Raw genomic sequence first — 13,617 nt, 5'->3', positions numbered from 1 at the left:
GGCTCTGAATCAGGGCCAAAGATACTTGTGCACATTATGTTTTCTTACTAAAGTGTGTGAGTGGTCCTTGCAAATAGCTGATGTGTACAAAGTCTGATTATACTACTACATTTATAGAACTTACACAAAATATTACTACTCATATAGGAGGTATATTTCAAACAGAAATAATCAGTAAATTTAATTTGTAAAGCACAATAGTAAAATAAATAAATAATAATGGTAATAATGCAATACGTGTAAATAATATTTAAATACTTTGGAGAGCAACCATTAAAGGGTTAATTTCAAGTCTGTTGTAAGTTGGCCAAAACTGCTATGCAACCAAAATAAGGGAATTCTTTATCCTAATCCTACGATCTATGAAGTAGAACATTTCATGCTTTCTTTCCGTTTTTTAATAAAAAGTTGCTGTCATGTTTAAAAATCTGTAAGCTTTTCCCATTCATATCAATGGGCAAATTCTCTTCCATGATATAGTTTATTACTTTCATAGCTTTCCTTGTTCTTGTTGAGAAAGTGCTGATTATGGGTCGATTCCCCTTTAATAGATCCAGTAGTCTAAAAACCTGTAAATCACTAAATAAAATTATGATTTTTTTTATCTCTATTTGTACAATTTAACCTTTAGTAGATTATCCCCTGACAACATTATGTCAAGCAATGTAAATTATGATTTGCCCTTAATACATGACAGCGTGTTTTACAATTAAGAAACCACTGAAGCTGTAAAAATGTACAATTTATCTCATCAAGATTCACTTAATATGTGAAGCTCATTGATGTTCATAAGGCAAAAGTACATTATCAGCCTACTGCACTATATAATCACTTTGCTGACTCAAGAATACGTAAAAGTGGGGATTTACAGTTACATGTTAGAGTATACTGTACAATCTCTAAGCTGAGCTACTGCAAAATCTCAGTGCTGGGAATAACAGAACAATGTAAGTAATAGCTACCTACAGTACAGGACTAGAAAGTATATACAATTTAATGAAACAACTCCAAGACCATCATAAATCTTCCATGAGCCCCTAGTTGAGCATCTCAGATAACCACCTAACCTCACACAAAAGTAATTCGCTAGAAACTACATTCTGTCTATGTGGACAATAGAGCAAAATCATGTAACAACACAGGCTGCAAATTGTGCAGCCACATAAATGGATCATGACACATTAAACATTCAACAGGATATTTTATCAGCATAGGATTGCACTGCTGCACTTGCAACGGGATGTAGTTTATAGACAGACTAAATCCCGCCGGTCTATATCCCGACAGCAGAAGCCCGACAAGGGACTTAAGATAGGCATCAAAATACTGATGCCTAAATGCCACCGGTCTGTGTCCCGACAGCAGAATCCCGACAAGTGACTTAAGTTAGGCGTCGAAATTCCGAAGCCTATATTTCTCCCGACGCCGTAATGCCAAAGGACGCCGGACCGATCGAGGTAAGTCCGGCTGTCCTTAGCACTTAGTCATGGGGGGGTGGTGGGGGTTAGGTTTAGGCACTCTCGGGGGCACTTAGGGTTAGGCACCCCCCCGGTAAGGGTTAGCGCTGTGGGGATAGGGTTAGGTGCCACTTGGGGGAGGTTAGGGTTAACCCCTCCCGGGAGGGTTAGGTTTAGGGTGTGGGGGGGAGGGTTAGGTTTAGGCACCCCTGGGGAAGATTTAGGGTTAGGCACCACCCCTGGAGTTTTAGGGTTAGGCACCCCTGAGGGAGGGTTTGGGAGCAGAGAAGGTTAGAGTTAGGGTACTTACATGCTCCATCGGGAATCTCCTCTGTCGGGCTTCCGGCTTCTGCATTTCATCCCGGCGGCTATTGAGCCACCAGGATTTCATACCCGACCCCTTGCAACAATACTGTGCATCTCAGAAAAAAGGGACGAGTACAGCTCTGGATGCTAAGCCTACACGCAACATTTTAAAAAACAACAAAAGTAAGTGAAACATGTTTGTTACTAGTGATTTTACCAGCATTCGGAGCTCACTGTAGGCTTTCCAATGTATTTGCCAAGGTAAAGGCAATAAATAGAGCACAAAGTCATACATCTGAGGTCTCGGCAATGGGATGGGGTGCTACATAGTGGGGGTGTGACTGCACATATGATGGGTGTGTTTGAACAAAATTGAAAAAAAAAATTCTGCTGCACGCTGTAGAGAGTCTGCCTCTACAGACTACAGAATCCCTGACCCCCTCTGATCGCGAGACCACAGGTCAGTCTTCAAAAAGCAAGACGGTTAGCAGGTACAGTATGCAGTGCTTTGTGAACACAGGAAAACAAATGGAACGTTACCGCACACTAGCAAAAACAGCAGTGCGTATGGTGACATTAGAAACCATGGTTTCTAGTTTCAGATCCATTAACATGTCTTTTATTGTCAGAAAGAAGTATGTAAAAAATACCAGTGTGCATGAGTTGAAAATACCAAATGTACACTAGTGTGACATCATATCCATATCTGGGAGCTGACCGGACTAAACATTAAGACACATTATGGATGAGAAAACCTCAGGACCTCATGCATTTGCTGATGGTCCTATAGAAGAGCAAAGCGAAGGCACTTCTGAGCAGATGCATACATCGGACCACATCTGCTCCAAAGGGTAGGGCAAGGGGCCTTGTGACGCCCCTGTGAAAGTCAAGTACTCTTATATACACTGGGACAACTGAATCACTACCCTAAATAAGACTTCCTCCTTATCTGAAGATATAATTTGTTCTTTGCCAAATATTGTTTCAAGTATCTAAGTAGAAATGGAGAGAGATATAGTGCAAACTTAGGCAATCTGTGTTTTTTCAGTTGTTGTTGAACCACAACTTCCAGGTTACAATAGTTTTATTGGGGAAACGGCAGCCTGCGGTGACATCATCACTAAACTAAGTCTCATTAAGTAATAGAGCACTTCCATCCAATAGCTGCACTAAACATCAGCTGTCTCACCCTGGAATCATCATCAGTTACCTGGTTGCATCAGCTAAGGGAACCTTGCACAAAACAAGTTGAAGGACAGACCAGACACTTATGTGGTAGTGGTAGTTACACAGAATACCCAAACTGAACATTATTATTCCACAGGAGGCTAGGCATTGCTCTAAACTGAAGCTCACATGTAACAAGGTGTATGGTAAATACATACAGCCCTATTTAGATCTAATGGAAGCCACATATTTGAAGTTGAAGTATCCTACAATAGGATGAATTGCCATCACTGTGTTTTATTGTACTCTGCCACCATGGCAAAATAAATTCCATCTGGAGCTCCAGTAAAGATTACCAAACTGGAGAGCCTGAATAATCAATCATACTAATGAACAAACCATGATCCCAGGACCAGGGCAGACTAAATGACAACGGTTGTAATGTGCACTTACTCGTAGATCTTTGCAATTCATGAGACACCACTCACTTTCACTGTCCTTGAGAGGTACCTTACTGCAAAATACTTTACATTGAAGCTGTCATCGCTCAGCAAAATCATGTCTGTATGGTCATATTGTTTCAAATGAAACAGAATAAAGAATATATTCTTAAGAAAAAGTATGGCTAAAGTGCTATCATTATAGTTATTGAAGAGAAAGAGAAACAATTTACCTTCAGCTGCTTTGAGAGTATTTCATCTTAGGAAATGCTCTTTAGAATTTAAATCACAATAATCACATACAGTACATTAGCGGCACTATTAACTATTGTGGCAAATCAAATATTTTACTAGAAACTGCTGAAGTAGTCAGCAGAATTCTGCATAAGGTCAATAGGTGCTATAGGCTGGCAGATCAGCTAAAGAATGCAATTCAAATGCTCATGCCAAACACTAATCAATGTGGATGTCTCCTGCTACTGTATGTCAACAGATGCCCTCTGCTAAGTTCCTAGGAAAGCTGTGGCTGGTGATAGGATCTAAATTACGAATACTGCACAGTGGTACAGTGATTAGCATGGTTTCGTCACAGTGTTTTGGACTTGAATCTAAAGTGGGTAATGTATGCTACATATTTGTTGTATCGTCATAACAGATATACCTAGGTACTGTAAATCAGCACCCTACTACATCCCAAAGACATTGTAAGGCTGCCTTCCGGCTGAATTGTGCGGCTAGGATTGGGAAATGAGACTGCAATTTTCCACTGGGGCTAATAAAATAGGAAAATCTTGGGGCTTGTAACTGCTGTAGAAAAACACTCTGTGCCTACATTTGTGAGATTGCAGGCTTGATTGGAAAGGAGCGTGATTGGTGGAAAGAGTGAAAATGTCACTTCAAATCTTGCCTATGACTACTTTAACACCAACCCCTCCATTAATTAAAACATTTTTGTTATTTTACTAAAATACAGCTCAGATTAACTTCATTTATTCATCAGAAAAGGCATCCCATCGATAGCATAGAATGACTCCTGATTATTACAAAAAGCAGATTCCCCTTTTTATATCTATGTGGTCTGAGGTAAATGATGATGATGATGATAATAATAATAAGTTATTTATATAGCACTTTTCTCCTAAAGGACTCAAAGTGCTTTACATTTGCCTTTACAGCACAAAATACAAAACAAGCGTAACAAGGGACATTAGTGAAATGCTTGGGTGAACAGGTGATACTTGAGTCTATATTTGAAGGATTCTAGAGTGGAGGCCTCTAGTCCTGTGCAGGGAAGCGAGTTCCATATAGTCTGAGCCACAAAGCTGAAAGCTCGATTCCGGGAGATTCTAGGTACAGTTAATAGTCCTTCGTCAATGGATCGCAGTAATTGAGTGCAACTGTAAGGGATCAGAAGTTGCTTCAAATACCTTGGGCCATGGTCATGTAGGGCTTTGAAAGTCAGTAAGACAATCTAGAAAACAATTCACCATTTTACAGGCAGGGAGTAGAGAATGGGTGTTATGTGGCTGGAATGGGGCTAGTTGGTTAATAGCCTGGCAGCTGCATTTTGTACCATCTGCAAATGGTGTAATTCTTTTGCTGGAACACCAAGGCAGAGGACGTTGTAGTAGTCTAGGCGTGATGATATAAATGCATGTATGACTTTAGGTAGATCTTCTGAGGGAATTAAGTGCTTGATTCTGGCTATGTTCCTCAGATAAAAGAATGAGGATTTGATTGTGGCTGATACCTGATGTTTAAGTGTCAAACCACTATCAGGACAACACCAAGATTCCGCACATGTTCAGTGTTTTGTAGTTCTGTACCCCCAAGCGTAAGTCCTGTTGATTGGCTATGCTGTAGCCTTGTCCTGTGACCTATCATAATTTTTAACAGGTTTCAGTCACAGACAACTGGCACTCATCCACTCCAACAGCTATTTAGGGTTGTTATTGGGTTCTCAGTACCTGGAGCAAAGGACAGGTACTGTTGTGTATCATCTGCATAGCAGCGTTAGACCAGGCCATGACATCTGATTATTTCACCCAGTTGTAGCATGTATACTGCAAAAAGCATGGGAGTTAGTATAAAACCCTGTGGAACATCTCATGGAGGTGGCACTGGTGATGAAGAGTTTACTCCAGATGAAACTCTCTGTGACCTGCCGGTCAGAAATGATTTGGACCAGCTAAGGACTGTGCCATCCAGTCCACAGACATTTTTCAGGTGCTCAATTAAGATCCTGTGGCCCATGGTATCAAATGCTGCAGAGAGATCCAAAAGAAATAAGATTGACTTAACACCTCTGTCTTTTGCCATAAGAAGATCATTAAGCACACTTACCAGGGTTGTTTCAGTGCTATGTCTTCTCCTGAATCCTGACTGGAATGGATCATAAATATCATGGGTAGACAGGTGGGTTGCATTGCTACCACTTTCTCAATGAGCTTCCCTAGAAAAGGAAGGTTTGATACTGGTCTATAGTTGGTCATGCAGTCGGGGTCTAAATTAGGTTTTTCAAGAAGTGGTCTAACATTTGCTTCTTTAAGTGGTTCAGGAAAAATGTCTGTCTGCAAAAAGCATTGAACTATTTTTTGCAATTACAGGGCCAATCATGTCCATACACCCTATGAGAAGCTTGGTTGAGGCAGGTGGTGGGTCGTAACATTCGGATAATTTTAGCAATGTCTTTTACATCTATTATGTCAGAGCTGTTCCATGGAGACAGGTAGCTTACCTTGGCAGGCTTGGTAGTTTGGCACTCCTTTGATGGCACTGTGGGGATTCCAGCCTAGATGGAGGATACTTTATCTGCAAAGAATGGGAGAGGGATTCATCAAGCTGCAGGCATGCTGGTTTGCAAAGCATCTCCAATGTATGGAAAAGCTGAGCTGGCTAATGGTTTGCTGCCTTGATCTCATTTGAAAGGAACTCTGTTTATTGACTGATATTGTCCAATATGTTTAATTAGTTTTAACTTGTCCTCTACCAGGTTCATCTTCCTCCATCATCTTTCAAGTCTTCAACCCCTTTTCATGAGCTTCACAGGACCCCATTACTGCAGAGATATCCAGGTTTGCTGCAAGAGCCTGAGGAGTCATATCTTTCCTTGGACGATACCTTGTCAACTCCATGGGTAAAGTTCTATTTCGAGGGGATGGGACTGAGAAGCAAATTGAGTGGTGGTCTGACCACGTGACTTGGTTTATATTTAGGTCAGAGACTTCTAAACCACTCTGGAAGACAAGATCAAGAGTGTGACCATTTTTATGTGTAGCAGAAGGAATGACTTGTGTGAGGCCCAGAGCATTTATTGTGCACAGGAGGTTTTGGCCAAGGTGTGAGAGCTCATCATCAACCCATGCATTAAAATTCCCAAGGATCAGAAATCTTTGATGCTCCAGACCTAGTCCAGCAACAATATCTGCAAGTTCTTGTAGAAATAGCTTTTTATCGCCAGGGCAGTGGCAAACGCAGGATTCCCAGAGGGGGGTTTCCAAATGCTTAATTTTAGAGTGAATGTGGCCTGTCAATTAAGAGGGCAGAATTAGTACTTAACCAGCTTTAATAAGCGTCATACAAAGTGTATTGTGTGTATTAATTCCATCATATACAGGACCAGTGATCACAGTAAGCCATTATATGTGTCATACAAAGTGTATTGTGTGTATTAATTCCAGCATATACAGGACCAGTGATCACAGTATGCCATTAGATGCGCCAGTAGGCCATCCTGCCTGAGCTGAATGTATTTATTTTAGATGTGGGCTCCATTCCAGACTATTGGAGCAAGTCCGGGAGCCTGGGAGCAGCAGAAGAACCTAGCACTGCCCTGGACATACTGTATATGTACATATTGGGCTCTATAGCAGTGCATCTCTAACAGTGCATGTTTTCCAGATCGTCTATTTGGTGCACAGGTTATTTATTACTGGCTGATGCATGTTAAAAGATCCACAGGTGGTGCTAATTATTTAATTTGTGATACTGAGAAGAAAATGCAGCACTAGTAACAATCTATTATATTACTATTTCTATTGTGGTCATGGTGTGGGCTGGGGAGGGGGGTTTCCAGGCAGACAGAAACCCCACCTGCATTTGCCTATGCATGGGGTGGTAAATGAGAAGTACTCTGAATCCTAATTCTGACGAACTCCGAGCAGCGATGCACTCAAATGAGTGAGTAATGTCCATTGGGTATTTAAGTGCTTTTTTAAAGCAGATGGCCACTCCCCCTCCACTGAGGTTAAGTCTTGGGTTGTGAATGACAGAGTAATTTGTTGGAACTGCAGCTTCCAAGATAGGTGATGCATTTTTCTCTAGCCAAGTCTCTGTAATACAGGCAAGATCTAAAGTTTCAATAAGGTCAGCAATTGTAGCAGTCTTGTTTTTATAGATCTGGCATTACACAGGACAGACCTCATTGGGCATACCAGAAGGGCTGTAGTTTTCTTTATATTGAGTGTGGGGGCTCTGGGGATGGCAGTCACAGAGCAAGAATTTGCAGATCTGTTCTTCCAAGCACAGGGCCGTTTGTTACAGTAGGTACCACTTCTGTCTCCTATATGAAACTGGTGAGCTTGAAGGCAAGGAATTGAGGTGGTTGCTGTGGAAAAGAGATTTTTCGCCTTGCTTCCCACGACTGCCCCGCTGTTAAATTCCATAGGATTTAAGAATGGAAGCCTGTGCTGAATCAATAGGAACTGATGCTCCTGGTGCTTGAAGTGAAATCATAAAGCTGGGGGTGTAAAATACATTGGGTCATCAATGAGAGAGTAAGTGTGAATTGCATTTCATATTGAGAGAAGATCAAGCGGTTATTTTTTCTCAAATCTGTGTGTGATCCAGAAGTTAAAATGGGATTCATGAACAGTCTTAATTTAACTGGCTATTGCTATATCCAGTTGTTTCTCTCTTGTACAGAAGGTATATTTTGAACAAAGAGTATCTAAATAATCTAAATTTTCTTTTCAGTTAATGAATTAGAGTCACACAAATTATTCCAGAACAAATCAGCCATTCCTATTGTGTAGGTGTGATAATCCCAGTGTAAGACTCATTTTGAAGTGGATATTCTATGCAAGGGTAAAGATAACATGTCTCCAGGGAAAAAGATGGTATCCTGTGTTTTAAAATGAACAGACCTCCAGATTTCCGATGCTGGGGATACTATATTTTAGATTATTAATCAAGAAATTAGAGTTATTTGATGAGCAGAGGACAGAAGTTAATGATGTCTAAGGGAGAAGCTGGATGGAGCCAAAGATAGTTTATTTTACACAGTACCTTGCCCTGGGATGTCCCCTGCAGAGGTAATGCCAGTTTAGGTTCTAGTGGAGAAGGCAGAGGTTTCAATCAATCCAATGTGAATCTCAGGGTAGGAAAGCAATCTGTTGATTTTGGAGAGATGTCCATGTAGTGCAGGGCAAGTTACAGGTAAGAACTTGGATATTTATGATGCTTCCGATGTAAATTTTGTAGAATTTAAGCTGTTTTATGGAGATGTTCAGGAGCATGCAAAAAGTGAGGCAGCCATCTTGGGCACCAGAAAGCTGAGAGTCATGACCACCAACCCCCTCCTCTTTAACAGTTATGTACAGGGCTGGACTGCCCATCTGGCAGTTCTGGCAAATGCCAGAAGTGCCGATGGCCAGATAGGCCAGTCGGGCCAGTGCTGCCAAGGGAGGCCCGGTACTTCCCTTGACACTGATTTGGTGACCTGCATTCAGCCACGGCATCTTTGAGAAACAGCATCGATGTAATTTTTAATCTGGTGCTGGTCGCGAGCCAATATGAATTCGCAGACCGGCAGCCAATCAGCAGTGGCTGCTGGTCCGTGAGCCAGCCTGCACCAGATTAAAAATTACAGCGGTGCTGTTTCCCTTCCCATGGCTGCGACTACAAGCAGGAGCTGGCGGCTACTTGCAGGTGCTTGTGTCCCAGGACACCAACTTCCACAGGGGAGGTGAGAGGCTGCGAGAGGGACACAGGGGGTGGGAGGGGACACCAACTTCAACAGGGGAGGTGAGAGGCTGCGAGAAGGACACAGGGGGTGGTGCATAATGTGTAAGGGGCATTACTGTGGGGCATAATGTGTTATAAGGGTCATTAGTATGTGTGGCATAATGTGTAAGGGGCAATACTATGGGGCATAATGTGTTATAAGGGGCAATACTGTGAGGAATAATGTATAAGGGGCACTACTATTGTGTGGCATAATGTTTAAAAGGAGTACAACTGTGTAGCATAACGTGAATGGGCTCTGTGTGGCATAATGTGAATAAGAAGCACTACTGTGTGTCGTAACATGAATAAGGGACACTACTGTGCGGTGTAATGTGACGAAAGGGCATTTGAATTGAAGCTACTTAGTGTGGCTCCTTCCCAGCGAGACCACACCTGTTTTTTCGGCGCGCATTTGTTGATGGTGGCACCAATGCTCTTCATATACATAGGGAACCAAAATGTTTAGTTATGGCTCTGCTTTGGTGTACACAGATGTGTCATCCTCTGTGTTCAGATGCTTACACGAGGTGGGCCTGTGTGCTTTAAATACCAGGGTCTATTTTTAGTCCCAGTCCGGCCCTGGTTATGTACCTTATAAACAATTTGTAAACTAATTGGGGAGGCACCCATATGTAAAAGAGAGGAGTAAGAGACATATTTATGTAAATAAAAGCATAAGGTGCATATTTGTACTCCAGGTACCCATTCATTATAAATAAATCATTACAGGTTTTTCTTAGTAGAGTAATAAAAAATGCTTTTTATTACGCTATTGCACCACGTCCTGGAGACTACTGTGCATTCTAGTCTCAGGGGAGCATTAATGCCCAAGGGGGCCTTTGTGCAGTGGGCCCCTCCTCCCAGTCCTGCATCTTAAGGTGGGTACACACTATAGCGATATGGCTGCAGATCGAGTGATCTGCAGATATATCTGCAGATGATGGTCGCTCATACACACTGAACAGCCATCATCTGCATGCTGCAGTGGGTCCTGGTGGCAGGTAGGGGACGTGGCCACACCCCCTCTAAAAAAAACATTCGCGTTGCAGCGCTGCGCGCTGGGGAGGGGAGCGCTGTGTGCCCCTCAGCGCTGCACACAGCCAATGGGGGGCGCGATCAGCATGATTGCTCCCCCCTTTGGCATCGGAGACTCTCCGGCTGCTCAGGGCCGGATTAAGACCCACATGGGCCTGGAGCTGAAAATGTTCAAGGGCCTATACTGAGAAGGGGAAGAGCTGTGATAGGTGCTGTGTGGGTGTAGTCAGAGTAACCCTGGTTTATACAGCCCCTAAACTATGAACCCAATGTCTCCCTAACTACATAGAAATAGCAAAATTGCATAATTTATTTTTTTTGGGAGGGGGAGGGGGGGGGGGGGAGAGACTAGAAAAGTTATTTAAATACTTAAAATGTATGGCCAGTTAGGCAGCTGGTAATCATGCTGTCATGTTGATGGGCCTATTTTTGTGTGAAGGCTTGGAGCTGTAGCTCCAACCGTCCCATTTTTAATCTGGCCCTGCGGCTGCTGCTTTAGCAGCATCAGACAGTCTCCCAGTGCAGCCCAGCACACAGAAGCGTGTTCTGGGTTGCTCTGACCTAAGAGGGATGGGGAGCGGTGCCGGACCCGGGTAATTACTACATGCCCCCTCCTCTTGGCGCCCCTCTGTACGGCGATCAGCTGATCACCTGTACACACTTGCCGATGGACAGATATGTCTGCAGACATATCTGTTCATCTGCTGTGCAGCACAGTCAATGCGATATGTCTGTGAACTACGTTTTCACAGACATATCGTCTGTACACACTGACCAACGGGGGAACAATATATTGGCCGATCAATTGATCGGCCAATATATCGGCCAGTGTGTACCCAGCATTACCATGCACTGGCAGATTAAAATCTGAAGAGGATGAGCCTAAAAGTTAAAAATTAAGCTCATCAGCTAAGTGAAAAATACCCTAGTCCTGAAGGGTTCAAATAATTCTGTCTTACAAAATGAAATTTTGTTTTTGCAAATAATCTATGTGATTATCCCACACTCAGCAAGGAATGATCCCCAGTGGTGGACTGGCCCAGTAAGGAGCTGGGGTAATCCATGGTGGGCCCAACAGACTCAGTCCTGCCCTTTACCATGGACTGGCTGGGCCCAGCCTATCTGCAAAGTACCGCTATTAGCGGTAGCTGGGCAGATTACCAACAAAGTGGTCACCTAGGGTCTCCCACAGAAAGGGGAGGAACACAGTGAGACTAGTGCCAGTCTGGCTTTTGAGAGGCTTTAAAGTAGGCCACAACAAATTATGCTGTGACAGTCAATGCGGAGGAACAAGAAGGTCACAGGTGGCACTAGGGTATGGCTGTACAGGCCCATCTCCTGCGGCCAGAGTGTTTCAGAGCGCAAATGGACGATACAGTCAGAATACATACTAGCCTGGGTACATGATCCTGATCCTGGGACGGGGTTGGGGGAGGGGGTCACTGGGGGTGTTTGGTGGGGTGGGATGGTGGTGGCCGGGTTCAAGGCAACTGGCAGACCCTGCCGAGTGTGCATCTAAACCATTAGTATTATGAATGAGCCCTAATTGTCAACTAACCCCAGCAACAAAACTTGGTAGAGTACATTAAGAACATTGTTCAATTTTATGCTTAGCTTCCACTGCAGCACATTTAAATAATATAGTGCAGAGAAACATCATCTTCATATTTCAGCACAAATAGCTGTAAAACCTTAAATAGAATAACATTTTAGTATTTCTTTTCAAACTGTTACCACTCTGAAGATGCCCTATTATGTGAAACCTCCAATTTAAATGGAGTATGGGCCTGATTCATCACAGATCACAACTGCAACAGCATACGCAGATCGGCCGTTGGTGCGTACTGTGCATGCATCACAGTGCGCCAGCCAATATTGCGATTGCACTGCGATCACGTACACAGATACAGACGTCAGCGTTTGTGGGTGGTGATGGGGGAGTGGTTGGAGAAACGCAGGCGTGCCTGTCCGTTTGAATGCCGTTTCCTTGGGATGTTTTTGCAGGATTGCGCAGTCTTACAGATGTGCAAAGGCGGCAGTGGGCGTCTCTATACCGGGTGAGCAGTTGCCGTCATTAGCATATTTTCGCAGTACAACTGCATGCGTAATCGCAGCTGTGATCACAATAGTGATCCGTAGTAAATCAGATCCTATGTTCACTAACTACTAACAAAAATTGAAAGGCAAATATATTTCTGACATCTGCTGCATAAAGATGTGTTCACATACATCTATCCTCTGTGCGCTACAAATCGCGTTACATGTAATGCATAAGCGGCATGCGACTCGCTAGCACTGAGCATTTTTCATGCGACTTTTTCCCTAACAGTGCGTGTTTTTCGAAAAGCGCTGCAAATAGGAAGCACAAGCAATTTATGCTGATTAATATGATATGCAGCAGAATATAGGCATGTCACATATCATTTTACTCAATGTAAGCTGCTTGTGAGTCCTGTTCGCATCGCTTTGCAATTGGACACACTGTAATTGAAAAAGTCACACGAAAACACGCTCAGCGCTACTGAGTTGTGCCATGAAGAACTATTTAACGTGCAAGAGGGCTAGATGTATGTGGACACATCTGTACATTCTTGGGGTACTTGTGGTTATTGAGCTGTTCTTGGTGGAATGCCTGCAAAATGATCATGATAAATATGCCCCTAAGTGTCCTACATGCAGGCATTAGTTTAAGAATTTAATGAGTTCTTAAAGTGTATTAAAAAACAGTAGTAGCTAGAAGTTGCAGTAGTTTAAACTACAGTACACGCAATATTGTCCTACACAATGCACTAATATATTAAAGGTTATCATTGCTCTACACTGCACACAAACATTACTCTACGCTGCACACAAACATTATTTTATGCTACACACTAACGTTCCTCAGTGCTGCACACAAAAGTTACTCTACGCTGCACACAAACTTTACGCTGCACACATTACTGTAATGTGTAGACTACACTGCACACAAATGTTAATCTACATGGTACACATTCCTCTATACTGCGCACTAATGTTCCACTACACACAAATGTTACTCTGCAGGGTACACTAATGCTCCTCTACACTGCACACTAATATTACTCTACACTGTACACTAACCTTCCTTTACACTGTACCTTACCATTACTCTACACTGCACACTACTGTTACTCTTCACTGCACACTACTGTTTCTCTACACTGCACACTAATGATACTCTACAC

The 13,617-nt window shown here is 42.9% G+C and overlaps 1 protein-coding gene across 1 annotated transcript in view; it reads right to left on the bottom strand.

Annotated features, from left to right (window-relative positions):
- UNC13C (unc-13 homolog C) overlaps window positions 1–13,617 on the bottom strand; it is a 718,105-nt gene that overhangs the window by 181,186 nt on the left and 523,302 nt on the right. The window lies entirely within an intron of this gene.

This window comes from Taudactylus pleione, unplaced genomic scaffold (genome assembly GCF_031769625.1).
Source record: "Taudactylus pleione unplaced genomic scaffold, aTauple2 ptg000019l, whole genome shotgun sequence".
NCBI lineage: Eukaryota > Metazoa > Chordata > Amphibia > Anura > Myobatrachidae > Taudactylus > Taudactylus pleione.
The sequence above is the reverse complement of the archived record's forward strand: the minus strand, read 5'-3'. Positions and strand labels throughout refer to the sequence as shown.